The 19,159-nt window shown below is 47.8% G+C and overlaps 1 protein-coding gene across 1 annotated transcript in view; it reads right to left on the bottom strand.

Annotated features, from left to right (window-relative positions):
- The window catches only part of LOC126527822 (major facilitator superfamily domain-containing protein 4A-like), a 393,450-nt gene that overhangs the window by 359,581 nt on the left and 14,710 nt on the right, over positions 1 to 19,159 (bottom strand). The gene's annotated exons all lie outside the window — the stretch shown is intronic.

Here is a 19,159-nt window from a genome sequence, read left to right on the forward strand (position 1 = left end):
CGGTAAACGATTCCAGATAGTCGAAACCGATACGATGGCGGATACGATGGCCGATACGACGGTAGAAAACGATAAGATGGTAAAGAGAAAGAGAGAGAGAGAGAGAGATACGTTTGGCATTACAGCTAGGGTTACGAATGGGAACAGCGCTGTATTTTACAGGCGACTAAATATATATAAGAAAAAATAATAAAGAACACAGGTGTTGGGCTGCAGACCCGCGTCGAGCGTGACATTGAGGAACGCTCCACAAACGTGCATCAATCTGCTCAAAGAGCACAGACACGGCCAACATGGCGTTAAAAGCGACGCGTGAATGTATACATCTACGCTCTTTCAGAGTGGCCGGGGTGATTTGCAGAGCGGACGGCGCCGCAGTGTGTTACAACCGCGGTCATTCCACCGCGTGCCGAATTTAAAGCCGCCGCACGTATATAGAATGTGTAGCAGCTTATACGCTCGTCTCGGTCGAACGCTGCCGCCGCCTGCACTGAAGATTGCGCGGTGGGTCCGTTTCGGCGACACGGACCTGCACGCGTCGGCGCTGGCGCGTGTGGGTCTCTCGGGCCCTTGCTGCAGATTACCGTGACTTCCCCAATATTGTCCGCTCCGAAAGGTCGTGCTACATGGAACGGTGAAAATCGGCTCAATTTTTCTTCGCACCCTATATGCGCACTAAAAGTTATTGTCCCCCCCACCCCCGCCCCCTTGGGGATTTATCTCGTGTTCAAATAGCAAACGTCGTCTACCTACAGCGTTCCTTTCCGTCCTCCAACAATGCGCACCGTGTACTTCGTTCAAGTCACGAACCTGCATGCGCGTGATCAGCGTGACGTAGAATTCTAGACAGGAAAGTAGCGAATGCACAGCTTTTTCAAGAAAGGAAACGCACGCAAGGCAGATGACGATTACTGTTTGGGGACGGTGTAAACTTTTTTTTTTTTTTTTAGAGTGTAACTGTCACGTATTTCGCGCGTCCGGAACTTTCTTGTCAGGGATGCTACGTCACACTGACACGGGCGTGCCGTTCGTAATTTGATTATATACCGCACCGCGCGCGCAGTCCAAGAGAGAAAATGAACTCATAGCAGATGACGCAATCATCCGCGCTTTTCTTAATTTCTCTTGGGCGAGAACACCGGTACAACAAATGGGTTTCCCTACCTTTCCTTTCTTCATTTCTTCCTCAACCTTATAATGCGTTGTGATTCGACAAACCGTCACAACATGTCGCTTACGGCTTTATTCATACCCAGCGGTCGATTTAGGGACCACTGGCCTCCTTGAAGCCCTTGGGTTCAGCGAGAGCTGTGGAAAAGTAAACGTGTTCGCAATAGGGATTAGTAAGAGGCGATTGGAGAATTGGTGGAAGTAGGGAAACGACAAAAAACGGAGACGTACGAAAGCACAGTTCGCAATAGGTGATCAGAAAATTTGGTTGTGGGAGCTCATAGTGTTTTCTTTTTTTATTGTTTAGCCTAGGTAGGACATTAGGCAGTATAATAGCAAGAGCTTGGTGGCACAACCCACCGCCCCGTTCCAAAGGGGACGCCCATAACATCCATTCATCCATCCATCAATTCATCCATACTAGTGCTTGCTGCGGTAAAGCTAGGGAAACAACGGAACATGTTTTATTAGAATGTGAAGATATCTACCCAGTTGTTGGCCTAGGCTCCTGTGGCATCCTTGAAGCTCTTGTGTTTATGGATAGCAGGTGGAAAGTAAACATCTCCGCAATAGAGATTAGTAAGAGGCGATTGGAGATTTGATGGCAGAAAAGTTGGGAGACCACTAACAACGAAGGCGTACAAAATCTAAGTTACCAGTAGTTATTCAGAACGTTTGATGCTAGGAATTCTCTCTCTCTCTCTCTCTCTCTCTGTGTGAAACGTTTGCCCAGTATATATACACTAAGCTCAATATGTTGAGCCTGAGGACTGTAGTACAGAAACTGCGGTAATCCATATTACTCCGCACAGTTGTATACGCATGTCTGGAGCCTCAGAATCCGACATGACCAATTTGACATCCGGGCAATCAAGGTAGCGGAGCGAGGGCCCGTCTTTATGAGACTGTCTCGCGTGCACAGTGGAGCCTGTCGCGAGAGTCGGTCCTTGACTTTGCTGTTAACCTACACACACTTCGACGAAGTGCTAGTGCAGTGACAAAGTGCGGTGAAATGCAGCTGGTGTCCTTGTGAACTTCTCTTCCTTTATTTTCCTCTCTTTTTTTTTGCGTGAATGACAGCTTCGCGGCAGCGGAACCTTGACATCGTTTCACGTATTCGGAGTGCGGCGCTTGGTCCGAGTAATAAACTTTAGCTTAATTAGCGCCAGTGCAAGCATCGCAGAGTAGGCAACATACTATCAATGTTCATTCCATAGCGCGCGGCACATACTCATGACGGATATTGGCCACACACCTAGGATTAAAGTAACTGATAACATTTTAAATTTTGCTACTTTTTTGGTGCACGTGCCTTGCTGAAAATTCTTCGAATAACTCAAAAGACAACATGTCTTCAAGGAAAAGAGAAAAAGTAACTAGATCATTAAGTGGCAAGTTGAACAAAGGGCAATTATGAGAACAAATTTTTAGAGCATGTGTTAATAGAATACTAAAACAAATTGCGAGGGAAAACGAGGTCTCTAGAAACGTAACCTCCTTTATATATGCGTCAATTAACTTTGTGGTATGCAGTGCAAATTGCGTTCTGGCTGAGGGGCAGACTGTAAAGCGGCAAACGATGATAAACTCAAAACAGTTCTCCAAAGCTCGAGATAAGAAAGAAAGATATGAAAATAGGGCCGACTGCCGTATAATGTAATGGGGATACTGCTGAGCAAGCCGTGGTGATTATCACGTAACCGCCTTCGTCACGCCGGGCTTGGCAATGAAGATTTCGGCCCTAGTAGCATGACGTCATAAATCAGAGTGCACAGACACTGTGATATCTTGTCTTGTCTTGTGTCCCAGACAGTGGCGCGTACCCACTATGGGGGATTGGCCAAGAAGCAGGCGGTTTTCCGTAAGGTTAGAAGTATAGACAAACGAGATTTGAATCTACAAATGCGTTGAGCAAACACACTTCGTCGTCCATGACTGATTGCCTCCCACTGGCAATCATTGAAAAATCAAATCATGCACGGTACACTTGCACGTAGTATAGGCAGAAAACGGGAGAACTTGAGCTCAGAAAGAAAAAAAAACTAAGAAGAGTGCCACTCACAACAGCCTCAAGTGGCTTGACAATAGCAACGACCACGGCCAGACGACGACGATAACGTTGGCGGACACTTCCGCAATGACGGCCAAGGAACGCATAAACGGATGATGACACGATAACGGTGACTGTAATAGAAACACTGATGACGACATCAAGGTCGGCGAAAATAACTGAAGCGGCGATTATTTTTTAATTGGAATCGGCTTCCCCGCGTTTGGCTGCGAGCTCGTTATTGTAACAGCTGAAATGTTTCACTCCACCAATCATCATCCTTCATTCGTGGAACATTGTGCAAACACCGGCCACATCGCCAACACTTGGCTGTGTTATTGCCAACATTTCCAACCCATAGTAAGTAAATAAACCAATAACCGGCACGACAACGTTGCGGCCAACGAAGGCATCGACGCGATTACGGTCCGATAACGGTGACAATGGCGTCGCCGATGAGGACAGTAACGTTGGCGAATATGACTGCAACGAAGGCGGCGCAACAACACTGACGACAAAAGAAGGTGCGGCCACAACGGTGACGACGTCTGACACCGTAAGACTACAGTGACCGGATCGATGACGGCATGATAGCGACGTTGACGACACCACAGCATGCAAATCACTGACCCGGGACTGTATCCCGGGGTGAGGACAGACTTTTATGGCGGCTTCTGTCATGGTAACATGGTGATAAACACGATGTTGCCTCAGACAGGCGACGCAAGAACTGTCCGAAGTGGGCGCCACTGACAGCTGCTCGCTGGCTGTAGGTAATAAAAACGCCGACGCCTGTTTGCACTTCCGTTCCCATTCAGAACGGGCAACGCTGCCCTTCGTCAAACACCGCTCACGTCGCTGAAATTCTCTCGATACTGCGGCTCCCTGTGCCGCGTACTCTGCCGCTGTTGTGCTTTTTGAGGAGCGAGTTCATCCCCTTTTTACCCTCCCTCTCCCCTACATTCTTAGGAGAGGGCAGGCGCGACCGGCGGTCGCAGGTCGTTGCGCGCGCATCTCCCCCGGGAGACGTGCCGTGTCGCGCCGTTCCCTTCCTCCCCATCTGCCCGCGCGGTATAGGGAAAAGAAAGAGGGCGCATCGATCGCCTCGCTCGGGAGCGGCGGTACCTTGCGATAATAAAGCCGCCTGCGGGGAAGGGATGGTGGAAAAGGCGGCGAGGGGGAGACGATCGCGAAAAGAAGCGCACTTCTCGTTCGCGCTGGCCACATCTTCTGCTGGGCAGCTTGTTGAGCGCTTCACGTATTGCAGCGCCGCTCAAAAGGTTATTCCACATTCATTAATTCATTCGTTGATTCATTCATTCATTCATTCATTCATTCATTCATTCATTCATTCATTCATTCATTCATTCACCCGATCGAAAGCTTTCGTAGCTTTCTCATCGGTGGCATCATAGCGAAGGACTCCGGAGTTCTGACCACGTCGTACGCCGACGCACATAGGTGCTTTTGCATTGCGCCCCCGCTGTAATGCAGTCGGGAATCGAGCCCGCGACCCCGAGCTCAACACCGCAGCGTCCCGGCCACGTAGCTGTCGTGGCGGATACAAAAGACGCTAGTCAATGAATGAACGCAAGCAGTGTTGTTGGATGCCGCGAATCAAACACGGCGCGCATTCGTGGCAATATCGGGTGGCTCTCAAGCCGAACAGTTTGCACCTGCTCTCTGAAACGCGGCTCTCTGTGTTGGGGCTCAGGTAAATACACGTTTGCCCAGCGCAGGAATGAACAGTAGTGAAGTAGACGGAACCGCGGTTGGAAAAACTATACGCTACAAACAAATAAATGTGAGGAAACAAAAAAAAAAATGGAACACCGACTTCTATTTTAATGCGAAAGCATAATTTGACTCAGGAATCGGAAATTCCGGTGGCGTGTCAAGAGATTGTGTAAAAAGGTCACGTGGTCACAGAGACGCACTCGCGCCACTGCTCGCGCGCTCGTCGTCGTCGTCTTCCACAGCTGGCTCCAATGCCGCTCATCATGCCAGCGTTCCCATACCGCCCCTCCCTCTGCGAAAGTGCTGACGACACTGGCCCACTGCCAGTCGGTGCGGTGATTTCGGTGAGTTCAGTCGTGCGCTCCGATGGACGAACCTTCGACTTCTCAATCGTTATCTGCGCCCGGCTCCCTTGCGCGTCCACGCAACTACGCGAACAAGGGCGAGGCACGTGATGCAGTAAATGATACAAGGCAACGTGAAAACAATACCATTACGTTTTGTAAAACGAGTGGTCATCGGGAAGACGTCCCAATGCTTTCGCAATCATCCACATAGGGATACCTAAGTACCCTTGGATTTTTACAGCGAAGCTGCATATGACTAGGTTATGGAAAGAAACTGCGTCCGTATATCGAGCCGTGCAGATCGAGAATTTCTCCCCATACGTTGGCCGATCCCGAAGATAGTGCATTACCGGGCCGACCTGGGGCGGAGATGAAGCGGGCTTTAGCTCGGATGCTCCTATCTAAATACATTTAAAAGGAGAATTCGTTTTCTCGACAACCACTGCGCCAAATTTGATGAGGGCTGTTGCATTTAAAACAAAAACTTAATATCTAGTGACTGTTGGTTTCGAATTTTTTATTTGGTTTGTCAGTTCTTTATTAAAAAATGGCAAAAATAAAAAATCTTCGAAAAACGAAACTATCAAGTCCATCTAAAGCGGACAAAATTGATATGTTGCACATGAATCTCAAAACATTTTGTAATATGGAAATACAACTTTTGCAGAACCCTTGTAACCAACGTAACAAATTCACATAAGATGTAAAAGGGCATATTGAATTTGTCCGCTTTGAATGATCTAATGGATGCCGTTTACAGGACCGCGATATCTGTTCTAGATGCAGAGCTATCAATTTGTAAACTTCGTGCTTCTATTTTTTCAAACTGTCAGATATTTGAAAATCTTTTTAACAATTCAAGCCCTGAATCGAAATTCCGCTTCTGACAGACACTAGAATTTAACTTTCTCTCTCAAATGCAACGAATTCCATTAAAATCGGTCCAGCGGTTATCTCAGAAAAACGTTTTTGCGTTTTACATGTATTTGAATACGCCGCGTCGGAGTTGGGCCCGAGCTAAAGCTTCCTTTTAAGCACTCCGCCAACATTTATGTATATGTATATACATATGTACACACACGCGCGCGCGCATGTGTGTGTGTGCGTGTGCGTGTGCGTGTGCGTGTGCGTGTGCGTGCGCGTGCGCGTGCGCGTGCGCGTGCGCGTGCGCGTGCGCGTGCGCGTGTGTGCGTGTGCGTGTGCATGTGTGTGCGTGTGCGCGTGCGTGTGTGTGCGCGCTTCATCTAACACTTTCAAAACTCTTTGAAGGTTGCCTGCGGCAGAGCGCAAAATTGTAGTTCACGAGCAGGTCTACTTGAAGAGGCGCGGACATTACTTGCAAAAAAATATTGAAATGCGTACTCGACTAATTAATCGACAGTGTCATCCCGAGAATTCGTTCCAAGTGAACCCGCCTTGCGAGCTCCACGGCTAGAATTTGTGACTTGCAATATAGAGGTAATTAGTTAAAGACTGAATTAGTAAATTTTTGTTCACTAGTCGACTATGCATTTCAATTTTTTGTGCCAATAATATCCGCCTCTTCGAGTAGACCAGCTCATGAACTAGAATTGTGCTCTCTGCCAAAGACAAGCTTTACAAATTTTTGAAAGTGTTGTCCGAAAAACCCTGTCTACATAGAGGGCTCATCTCCAACGCCAAGTGTATGCGACGCGCCCGTTAAGACCTCGAGTACCGTGAGTTGGAAAACGCAAGGCGACGACGTGGCTACAATACGTATTCCCGGAGCGACGACGAGGTTCGAACAGGAGAGTGTGGCACACCCGTTTGGCGCCACATGCGCAGTGTGTGATCGACTGTCAAGCCACGAAGTTACGTGTATGTGCCGTTATTAAATCAATACAGCCACAACTATATAAATCTATGTAGTTGTCAATATAGTCATCCCAGTGCAGCTTCGCTGGTTATCCTTTTTCACAGAGTGAAAGGGCACTAAAGTGTTTTTGTTTTCTTTTGCTACAGAATCTTTAGAACGGAAACTGCCAATGTGCTTTTATTTCTAAAATTTACTCTCTCTGTTCGCGGATAAGCTGAGCGCTGCGGCGGCAACCGCATTGTGAAGATTACAGACGAACACTTGTATAAATATGCACCCTCTCCACCTGATCTCCCCCGACGGTATGCCCGTGGTGTGAAGCAACACCAACACCTTTTCACATCACGTGGAAGTGTGCAGAACACGGAGAAGAACACGAAACAAACGGCACATGGAATGAATGGGAGGCGCTGCTGCCTGCCCGGCCCGGGAAGATCAGCTACGACTGATCCAACGAGCTGAGTGGATGGCCCGTGCCACTGGGGCCTTGGAATCTGGGCACCACCCTGCCGGACAAACTTCGTTTTTCACCCCCCTACTTCCTCCGGGGAACTGGGGTAGGAGCCCGTCCAGTTTCTGTATATAATAAAGTTTTTCTGCTGCTGCTGCTGCTACTACTACTACTACTTCTATTACTACTACTACTACTACTACTACTACTACTACTACTACTACTACTACTACTACTACTACTACTACTACTACTACTACTCTTTCTTTCTACTCTACATCTTCTACCTCTACCTCTTCTTCTTTCTACTCTATTTTCTCTCTTTATACTAAAATACAAAATATTCCCTGATTTCAGTAGAATTGCTCGCTCTACAATCAAGCAAAATATTTCGCCACGGTTGAGTTCTTCTTTTCTTCTTCTTCTTTGCGGTCCTCCATTAAGATTTCTGCGCAGTTTCACCCCTCACGTAAGTGTAGGCAGACAAATGATGCAGCAGCAAGCGATTTCTTCTTAATTGCAGAAGAAAGGCAGCTGCTCTCTGGGCCAGTCGTGTCACGCAAACCATGGCTATACAAGTACCAACACAGAGTCGATCCTTGTGTGCGTCGCTTAGTGCCGGGTATCTTGTCGCCTCTCATGTGTTCTAACGGTGTGATTACCTATAACAACTATTATGTTCTCTCACAGCCCCACTCCAGCACTTCTACTCTTACGTACTCCTTGAAAGCTGCAATCAAACGGACAGTAACATTTACCCCCACAACGGAGTCAGCTATGCAATATTTTTGATTGAAGAAAAAATGTACCAACAAAACTGAGTGAAACTGCACTGAAACTAGCAAACAGAAAACAAAATAAAAGATAGCGAGAAGAAAAAAAATAGGTTTTTAATAAGTGCCATGCATATTTTGTTTTGTTTTTTCACCATAGATGTCTGTAGTGTAGTGAAGACACCCACGACGATAATGGAAGAGCAAATAGTCTAACCACAGGTAACGCCGGAAGAAGAAAGAAAGCCTTGGGAGATATGCAAAGGGGAAAGGCAGCTGGGGAGGATCAGGTAACAGCGGATTTGTTGAAGGATGGTGGGCAGATTGTTCTAGAGAAACTGGCCACCCTGTATACGCAATCCCTCATGACTTCAAGCGTACCGTAATCTTGGAAGAACGCTAACATAATCCTAATCCATAAGAAAGGGGATGCCAAAGACTTGAAAAATTATAGACCGATCAGCTTACTGTCAGTTGCCTGCAAACTATTTACTAAGGCAATCGCAAATAGAATCAGGAACACCTTAGATTTCTGTCAAGCAAAGGACCAGGCAGGATTGATCTTAGTTGAAATCAAGAAAAAGAAATAGGCATGGGCAGGACATGTAATGAGGAGGGAAAATAACCGATGGTCATTAAGGGTTACGGACCGGATTCCAAGGGAAGGGAAGCGCAGCAGGGGGCGGCAGAAAGTTAGGTGGGCGTACGAGATTAAGAAGTTTGCAGGGACGACATGGCCACAATTAGTACATGACCGGGGTTGTTGGAGAAGTATGGGAGAGGCCTTTGCCCTGCAGTGGGCGTAACCAGGCTGATGATGATGAAGACAAGACAAGACAAACGCAGAAGTATCTTGTGCACTTTGATGTGCTAGCCATAGTGCTTATAAGACATAAATTTATTATTCCTATAGCTAGAATCCGCTATGACACTCAAGAGCTTGAGTGTGTCACAGCAGTATTGATTTTATAGGCACTTCTTTTGCATACACTTTATCTCTAGAAATAAAATAAAACTTTTAATAGGTCGTTCAAGTTATACTTAGTAGCAATCATGCGAACATTCACACGAACTTAATTTTCAGAGTATTGCTTCCAGGGTAATGGGTTGTGCGGATACGTAGAATTGTTATTAAGTCCTTGTCATGTCTGTAGCTGCTTTAATTAGGACGCTGTCATGTCAATAAATGCTGTAGCCTGTTTTATTTTGTGCTATGCGATGCTGAGTGCGTCGCAAGGGCCCTTGACCCCGTCAGGCCTGTTGTCTGCTTGCTGCTGGACATTTTTGTAGTAATAAGGACTCGACTGAGCTGAAAAGCGATAGGAAGGCCAGTGTTAGTACGAAGTGCTTAAGCGAGTGTCGAGGTCAGTCTAGAAGACCGGGAGAGCTATTCCGGATATCGTCAAATGCCTCTACATTGTCAGATTCTGTAACGTCGCGCGTTCTGAGCCAATAAGAGGAGCCGTAGCAGCCGCTTGGGCCAATCATAACTGCCAAGATGGCGAATTTGACCATATGGCGACATTCGTCAATGCCCGTAATAGCAACTCGGCTTACTCGCGCGGGTTGCCGCCCCACATGGCAGGTACTTGGAGGTTAATAAAGAAGCTCGAGAACAAGTTAAGGAGGACCGTGCAAAGAACGATGGAACGAAAAATGTTATGCGTAACGTTAAGGCACAGGAAGAGAACAGTGAGGATCAGAGAGCAAACGGGCATAACCGATATTATTGTTCACATTAAGAGAAAAAAATGGAGCTGGGCAGGCAGCGTATTGCGTCGGGTAGGTAACCAGTGGGCCATTAGAGTTACCATATGGGTGCCAAAAAAAAAAAAAGCGCAGTCGAGAACGGCAGAGGATTAGGTGGGGTGAGGAAATTAGAAAATTTGCAGGCGCAAGTTGGAATCAGCTAGCGCAAGACAGGGGTGATTGGCGATCGCGGGGCGAAGCCTCTTTCCTGCTGTAGACATAAAAATAGGCTGATGATGATGAAAGAGTACCTTACACCATCCGGCACCGAAGTCACAGGGTTCGTAATTTGGGTACACCGGTCTCCAAAAGCCCGTCACGTGCCACGCTCTTGAGGAGTATTCAGATGGCGTTACGCATACGCCATTTTGTAGGCGTATTCGCAGCTTCCAGTTTGATGATGGAGTTAACAAGCGGATCTGGATTACGCGTAGCCTTTCGCCATGCTGGCTGTACTGCGATACGGAATTCAATTGAATTCTGGGGTTTTACGTGCCGAAACCACAATTCCATTAGGAGGCACGCCGCGTAGTGGGGGACTCCGGATTAATTTGGACCACCAAGGGGATCTTTAACGTGCCCCCATTTGTCAATATGGCGGTCTTGATGACGCCGAGTATTCACATGACGTCCCGCGCACCATTTCGTAGCTCTATTCACAGCTTCTGTTTTGCTGCTGGAGATAAGCGGATTTAGATAATGCGCAGCCCTTCATCGTGCTTTCCGGCCTTCAACTTCGTGTTAGACATTTAAGAACGCCGCCCCATATCACTCCATAGCGTACGCAGTTTGTTTGTGCTAATCTCTCTTTCTATCTATTTCCTCCTTCCACTCTCTCTTCTTATCCCCCTTAACCCTTCCCCCCGTGCAGGGTAGCCAGCTGGGACTACCTCCGGTTAGCCTCCCCATACATCATTTCTCTCTCTCTCCTTAAATATGGCGACGTCGCTGGTACCAGTGCTTATCCCCTGGAAGGCGACCACAGGTACGTGTGATGCTCTAACAAGAACGTCGTTTGACCGTTTCCCTCTGTTCAGCGATCGCAGCAACACATCACATCGCGTGACGGTGCCTCATTTGGCGTTTCTCTGGCTTTGTACACGCGTTGAAACAGCGCCGACGGGTTTTAATAGAAACGCGATATGGGAGAAGAATAAAAGCGCGAGTCGGAAGCATTAACATTATGTCACGCACGCCATTGTGTAGTAAAATTCACAGATTCCAACGTGCTGCTGAAAAAGAAAAAGCGGATATACATATAGATAACGCATAAATTTTCACCGTGCTGGCTATACTACTCGTATAATATGGCGGCAATGATGACGTCACTGCATATAGCCCCGATATACCACATTCTGCGGCCTGTGTGCCAAAGAGGAAACTCGACTTGTTGATAAGCTTATGGGGGTATTTCTTGTTCGTGTGGCTCGCTCATAGGCGCGACATCTGTTGCAGATAAAACGACGTGCACTTTTGCTATAGAGACTTTTGCTGCTTCTGCCACCTACCAACCCTGCGGTGAAGCTTGTCGACCATGATTGTGGAACACGTTCGGAAACGATCATTACTCATGCAGACCAATACAAATCCTTCCGCACCGCATATTTTTAAATCGTTCTCATTGGTATATATACCATAACTGAGATACAGAGTAACGTTTAGCCTAAAGAAGGTCGTAGCAGTGGCGATTAGTTTTGGTAACATTTAGGATGGCGGAGTAGTTCAGGGCCAAATGAAGCGAGGTTGCTGGCAATTCGTCTTTCAGCGCGACCGCCATTCTGAGCTTCCCTTTCACGACGAACGCTATCGAGATGCCAATCGAAGAAACGTAGCCGTCCTCCTGTCCCCGTCATGCCACGACATCACTGTCACGCTACCATGGCCATCGCCGATGTCATGCCGTCGCCGTCGTCGTTGCCATGACTTAATTCCTCTAAGCACTGCAAAGCAGTAAAGCAGCTAACGGTAGATTAGATGCGCGTAACGCGCGTTTTCTACTATTAAATACTTTGTTTTTACTCAAGGCATTGTAATTTTTTAATGTTGTTCCTAAGATACTGATTCTATGTAATGTAGTACTTACGCAACTATATTTTCCGTTTTGCTGCTGCAGTGTACATTGGGTGGGTGACTATTTAAAATTTCGAGTACTAATCGATTATTAGACACCAACTATTCGTATTCGTATTCGATAAATTATCTATTCGGTGGTTTCGAATATAGAAAGTAACAAAACTATTCGCAACAACTTACTATTAAAGTTGCCTTACTTCCCCTTCTGATAAACAAATTATCACAGGTTATCAGACGCAAAACAAAAGCAAATATTTTCAGAGCAATACAAAAACAAAACACCTAATCCCAGTTTTGTTTATGGCATAGCGGCGGAAGCTTGCCTGGCAACCTGTGGTTTTTTCTTGCTTTATTTAAGCCTTTGTTGCAGTCTAGTCATGCACCAGTTTTATCTCTTGGGCCACTACCGGTAATGCTTTCCTTGCAACTGACTCTTTTACACGTGTCTATGGCACACAAGCCTTCCAGCAGTTTTTCTTTTCTTTCTCTGCTACATATACTCTACAGCTGTTTACTGGGCGTTTTTGTAAAGCTAGTCGTCCATCAGCCATCCATTATTTTGAAAGCCTATTTGCCATAAGGATATAGTAAGATGTTGACAGGCTATTCGTGCACTTCTTTTATTGGCAATTGATGATCTTTTGTTTGAAACTGATTCTAATTGCGCCTGACAGTTGACTGGCCTTTTCTTCACTTGCGAATGCAAGCGTCGTATCTAATTATACCGAAATAAGTACACCCGTTGTCAATGCATGCGTGTCCCTATTAAACCAGATTTCTATGTTCCCGCGTATTTACAGGCAAAATGTGCGCGCCGTGAAGTTTCCTTCGAAGCAGCTAACCAGCAACAATCACATGCTTGGGTCTTTACATGAGGGCAAATATAACTCCCGCATATTTGCTTAAATCCCAACATTAGGGACACCGCGGATGCTCAGATCCCTATTACAATACGAATTGAATATCAGGAAGGCCGCATTCATATTCCTAACCTCGATTTCTCACGCATCCCGACACAGTTTTAGAATTTCGATCTCTATAGGTCAACAACCGCTGACTGAATATATCATCTATTCCCTCTCTCCAGTCCCCCAGAATAGGGTAGCCAACTAGACGCATTTCTAGTTAGCATCCCTGCCTTCTCTCTTTATTTCCGCTTCCTCCATCAGTGCCACCTGCTGATGTGCCTGCAGGTTGTCTCCGATATTGACACGTCTTCCGACACTGGTTCTGTCTCAATGACGAGGACGTGTTCCATCCGCATCAAAAGCCTGATGTAGGTTGACGATTCTTCTTGCCTCGGCCCATTTCCGTGCTTTCTTACTGCCCTAAACCCGCCGCGGTTGCTTAATAGGTATGACGTTGCGCTGCTAAAAAAAAGAAAAAGAGTCCTGTGTATCGTGCATTTGGTGCACGTTGAAATATATAGGTGGACAAAATTAATCAGGAGTAAGCCAATACGACGTGCCTCAAAATGATACCGTGATTTGGCACATAAACCTCCGGAATGTATTTTTTTACTGCCCTGAAAGGTAAGACATTGTACGTGTTTACTATAACACTCGTTGTGCTTATACTTAGCAATCTCGTAGCCTTCCTTCGCGATCCACCGTCCTGTGTATCTGAGAGGAAAAAACGAAGGAGATGGGTGCGAAGACTGTCTTCGAATGTCACTTTTCAAACCAATGCATGCGTGGCCACTTCGAGAAGAAGGAGGAGGAAAAGGGAAAGAAGAAACGCAACGGTGACTGACAGCTTAGCCGATTTTCCAGACAGTGGAGATGTATGCTGTCATACATGGGTTTAAAAGCCTGCCTATACGAGAAAGCTCTTTCAAAATCCCTCTTTACACCTTCCCGTTTCGAGTGGGCGTGAAGGGCTGCTGGATGGAAAGCAGTTTCGAACACTGGCTGCAGCTCCAGTTCACGCAGTGGTCAGCGCACATTTTTTTTTTAAACCGCCACCCAGTATGCGCGTGTGTGCGGCAAGCACGCATGGACCCGTCTGTATACGCTGCGGGGCCTGCCCTTGTATTTGTTTTGCGTGCGTGCTTGTGTGCTTGTGTCTGTGGCTGAACTTATTTATTTATACTCGTTTAGGTGTTTGTGCGTGTCTGCGTACGTTGGTTCTGTGTGTGCGAATATCATTTCTTTACCTTATCTTTCCTTTTCTTTCCCCGCTTCCGGGTCCTCTCTCTTCATTTTCTTTAGCTCTCCTCACTCTCGCGCACGTCTCTGCGTCCGTTTGGGTTTGCCTCTGCGCGCGCGTCTGTATTTTTGTTCGTGGCGACTGTTTGTGGATAGATAGAATAAACTTCATTCTCCAACGGATAAGGTGATCTACCCACCCCCCGACACGCAGGTCAGGGGGGCGAGTGCCGCCGCCTCAGATGCAGGCTGGGAGGTCTTGGGTCCCAGCAGCCCCTTCAGCCAGTTGGACGAGCCGGAGCTGGAGCTCAGTGGCGTGCGCTTCAACGCGCGTCATCGACCCTATCACTGCCTCTCGATGTCAATACCATCTTGCGCTCAACTCGCGATGCCCACCGCGCACATTACGCTCGAACGTCTCGGCCGTTGTAACGCGTCCATCTGCAAGGCACTACAGGCGCGTGTACGTATACTGGCGGCATACGGCGTCGCCTTAACGAGAGCCTATCTGCGAGACTACGCCACGCAACCCCGGCACTTATTGCGCGTCAGTTGCGCGCGCTCTTCCGGCGCGCTCTTGGCTCGCGTGCATATATGCACAGCGACAGGAAAGCATAATCAAGGTCGGCCCGTTTGCGGGACAGGCCGATGGCTCGTGCGGATGGGTACACGAAAAGCGCAGTGAGCAACGTCAGAAACGCGCGCCGTCGCGTTTCCGTAATTGCATCGAATCCCTTATCGGACATCTTCGATCCTACACAACGTCCTTCCACTCGGCACTCAACTTGATTGATTGAGTGACTGACTGACGGACGGGTGGATAGAAGGATGGGTAGATGGATGGATAAAAGGATGGATAAATGGATGCATGAATGGATTGAGACAGACGTTATGACCATCGCCTTTGAAACTTTGTAGTGGCGGATGCCACCTAGCTCGGCCCTTTTACCTTATCGCCATTTTACCTTATTATCCGTCCTCGGAATCCGTGGTTTGTGGTGGCAAACCATCGAACGTGATCCAAACTTATTGCGCTAGAGCCTAATCTTTGTGTTCCCCGCGTTGGCGCCGGCGATTCCCCAGCCGTCTTTTACTGTTCTTCGTCCTAGGTTCATTAACACCTCCTTTATTCTACTTAAAGCCGATGTCCTCAGGCAGAGTTACTACGTCCTCGTTAACGTGTGGATGGTTACTGCTACATGCTAGCAAAAAAATCATAATAATAAAAGATCAACCTAGAGTACGCGAGAAAGTGATTGTCAGCGCAACGCTCTTAAACTGAAGTAATCACTGCGCTTCATGGGCACTCCGGGGTGATTCTAATAGGGTGCTCTCGACGTACACTTGAATTCACTAGAGTGGAGGTGCGCCTCTGGAGTAACTCCTCGTCGTATACGAACCACCCAGGAGCGTTAACGAAGCATGGTGCCTTCTTCAGTCTATAGGGACAGCGCTGAGGTCCGGTGCTCTAACTCGGTGCAGAGAGAGAGATATGCAAATGAGAGAAAGGCAGGGAGGTTAACCAGACTTAAAACCTCCGGTTTGCTACCCTGCACTAGGGGAAGGGAAAGGGGAAGTAAAGACGGAAAGAAGAGCGTGACAAAAATAAAAGCGTGAGAAAAAAAATATGAAAAGGGATGAAATGGGGTCATTATAGTCTTTCTAATAGGCCACTGTCACGTAGAAAAGTCAACAAAGCCTTGACCGACTTTTGCTGCGACGACAGTTCACGTCGGCATTCCAAAACTGACTGTTCTGAAAGTGGCCTGTCGTCAAGGCGTGCCAACGTGGTCGCTAGTGACAGCCGGTGCGCGCTGTACTGAGGACAGTGGCAGAGCACGTGTTCGATGGTCTCCTCGCCGCCGCAGTGTCTGCAAGCCGCGCTGTCGTCCATACCGACTCGGAAGGCGAAGGATCTTGTGTAGGCGACACCAAGCCACAGTCGGCAAAGTACTGCTGTTTCTAGTCGAGAGAGTCCAGATGGGGGTCGAAGTCAAAGGGATGGGTCCAGTCGGTGTAGACGTGTATGTTTTAAGCTTGGTGTGTTCCATAAAGTTTTGATGGCTTCATTTGCAAGCACACGAATTTTCGTTGCAGCGTCTGTTCTTGAGAATGGAATGGAGTCTTGCAAGCCCTCCTCATGTGCAGATCGTGCTGCTGCGTCGGCAAGTTCATTGCCCATTATGCCACAGTGGCTTGGAATCCACTGCAATGTGATGTCGTGTCCTTGCTCGACGAGGTGGTGAAGCAGCAGTCTGATTTCTAGAACTAGTTGTTCGTGGGGTCCTCGGCGTAAGGCAGAAACCAAACAATGAAGTGCAGCCTTGGAGTCAGTGAACACGCTCCATTTCTTGGGTATTTCTTCAGAAATTACACGAAGTGCACAACGAATAGCAGCAAGCTCCGCGGCAGTCGATGTAGTCTGGTGAGAGAGTCGAATCTTTATGGTGGAAGGTTTTGCAGGAAAGATCACCGATCCTGCAGACCCATTCACCGTGGTTGAAGCGTCAGTATACAGATGATGATGATCGTTGTACGTCTCGTATAGCAAGAGCAGTGAAAGCTGCTTGAGTGCTGGAGACGAGAGTTGGGCTTTTGTTCGTATGCCTGGTACGATAAGTCGAACCTTTGCTTGAGCCAAGCACCATGGTGGAAACGAAACTTTCGCTGAAGTTGTATAACCTGATGGAAGGTATGCACGATAGGGCAGGACAGTTTCACAAAAAGAAGCACGTGGTCGATCCTCCGGCAGTGTGGCTAGATGATGGGCAGGGGCTCGAGCAAGGTGTCTTACGTGTGCTCTGAGTGCTTCCATGACTATATGGGTCTTGGCTGGGAAATCGTGTGCAATCGCAATGGTTTCAGCCGTTGACGAACACCGCGGCAATCCAAGACACACTCTAAGCGCCTGGGCCTGGACGCTTTCGAGTGTACGGATATTACTTCTGCAGGTGTTGGTCAGCACAGGCAAGCTGTATCGCAAATGCCCAAGAAAGAGCGTCTGTACAGTTGCATCATTGCATGTACTGAAGTACCCCAGACATTTCCTCCAAGAAACTTAAACACATTAGAAATATCCGTCAGGCGCTTCTTTAGGTAGGCCACATGAGGACTCCAGCAGAGGTCGCGATCAATGATTACTCCTAAGAATCGGTGCGTCCTGACATAAGGAATGTTTTGACCGTCGATAGAGACATCGTATGATCTCATTGGCTTCCGGCTAAACGCGACCAATGCGCATTTTTCTGGCGAGATCTTGAGGCCTTGTTCATTTAAGTAGGCCGATGTTGACGTGGCAGCTTTTTGAAGCCTGGCGCGTACTTGCGGCCGTGTCACACCAGATGCCCACACGCAGATGTCATCGGCATACATTGAAATTTTAACTGTGTTCGGAAGTCGTTCCACGAGACCAATGAGTACAAGGTTGAAAAGCGTGGGACTCAAGACACCACCTTGTGGAACTCCGTGGTGCGTATAATATTGCGAGGTTGGGCCAGCTTCAGTGGTAAGAAATAGAGACCGCCTATGTAAATAACTGCGAGTCCAACGATATAATGGACCGCCTAGGCCCACCGATTCCAATGCTTCAAGTATGGCGTCATGAAGAACGTTGTCGTAGGCTCCCTTTATATCTAAGAACATTGCGACAGATAACCTCTTACACGTCTTTTGGTGTTGAACATAGGTTACCAGATCGATAACGTTGTCGATAGAACATCGGTGACGTCGAAAACCAGCCATGGCGTCCGGGTAGATTTCGTAATGTTCAAGATACCACTCAAGTCTGGCGAGGATCATTCGCTCCATCACCTTCCCAATGCAACTTGCCAGCGCAATTGGTCGGTATGAAGTAATCTCTAAGGGAGACTTGCCAGGCTTAAGAAGCGGTACCAGGCGGCTGAGCTTCCAATCTTGAGGAACTTTGCCCTCTTGCCAGGACTCGTTATAGATATGAAGGAGTGCACTTCGTGCCCGTTCACCAAGGTGACATAGCATGCGGTAAGATATGTCATCCGGACCAGGCGACGACGACCGATTACATAGGGCGAGCGCCGCGTCAAGCTCTTGCGTCGTGAAAGGCAGATCCATGCGTGAATCGCGTGAATCTGGAATACGGTTCAATGTAAGCGAACCTGCGCGAGTTGGCTGGCCCGCAATCATAGCACAGAAGTCTTCCGCCACATCAATGTCTTGTCGGCGCTGGAATAGTGCTAGGGCCTTAAACGGGAAACGCTGTTCCGGAACAGAACGTAGACCTCGCACAGTTCTCCATATTTGAAATAGCGGTTTGCGTGGATATAGCGACGCACAAAATTTCGACCAACGCTGAGCCTCAAGTTTATCCATTCGGCGTTGTATCTTCTTTTGCATTCGCCTGGCTGTTCTGAGATCCTGAATTGACTTAGTGCGTCGATATCTCCTTTCGGCACGACGGCGAATCGCACGAAGCCGCTCCAATTCCAGGTCGAATTCAGAATACCTTGGAGAACACGTAAGTGTGCGCGTGGCCGTCTGTGCCGTTTTCTTAATAGCTTGTTGAAGTCCACAAGAGAGGCCTTTGTGACAAGCGTCCTCAATCTGGGATTTAAAGACAGACCAATCTATTCTTCGTATCGTGGTGAACGTAGACGTGTTGGACATTCCCTTGATCTTGAGGTAAGTGGGGATGTGGTCACTTCCGTGCGTTTCAATGTCCAAAAACCACTTAACATGTGTGGCGAGGCGGTGGGAGACGAAAGTCAAATCGAGGCAGCTGCTGTACGTTATTCCCCGCAGAAATGTTGGACTCGCGTCATTCAGCAGGTAGAGACCATTGTTGGAAGCT

Source organism: Dermacentor andersoni, chromosome 9 (assembly GCF_023375885.2).
Source record: "Dermacentor andersoni chromosome 9, qqDerAnde1_hic_scaffold, whole genome shotgun sequence".
Lineage (NCBI taxonomy): Eukaryota > Metazoa > Arthropoda > Arachnida > Ixodida > Ixodidae > Dermacentor > Dermacentor andersoni.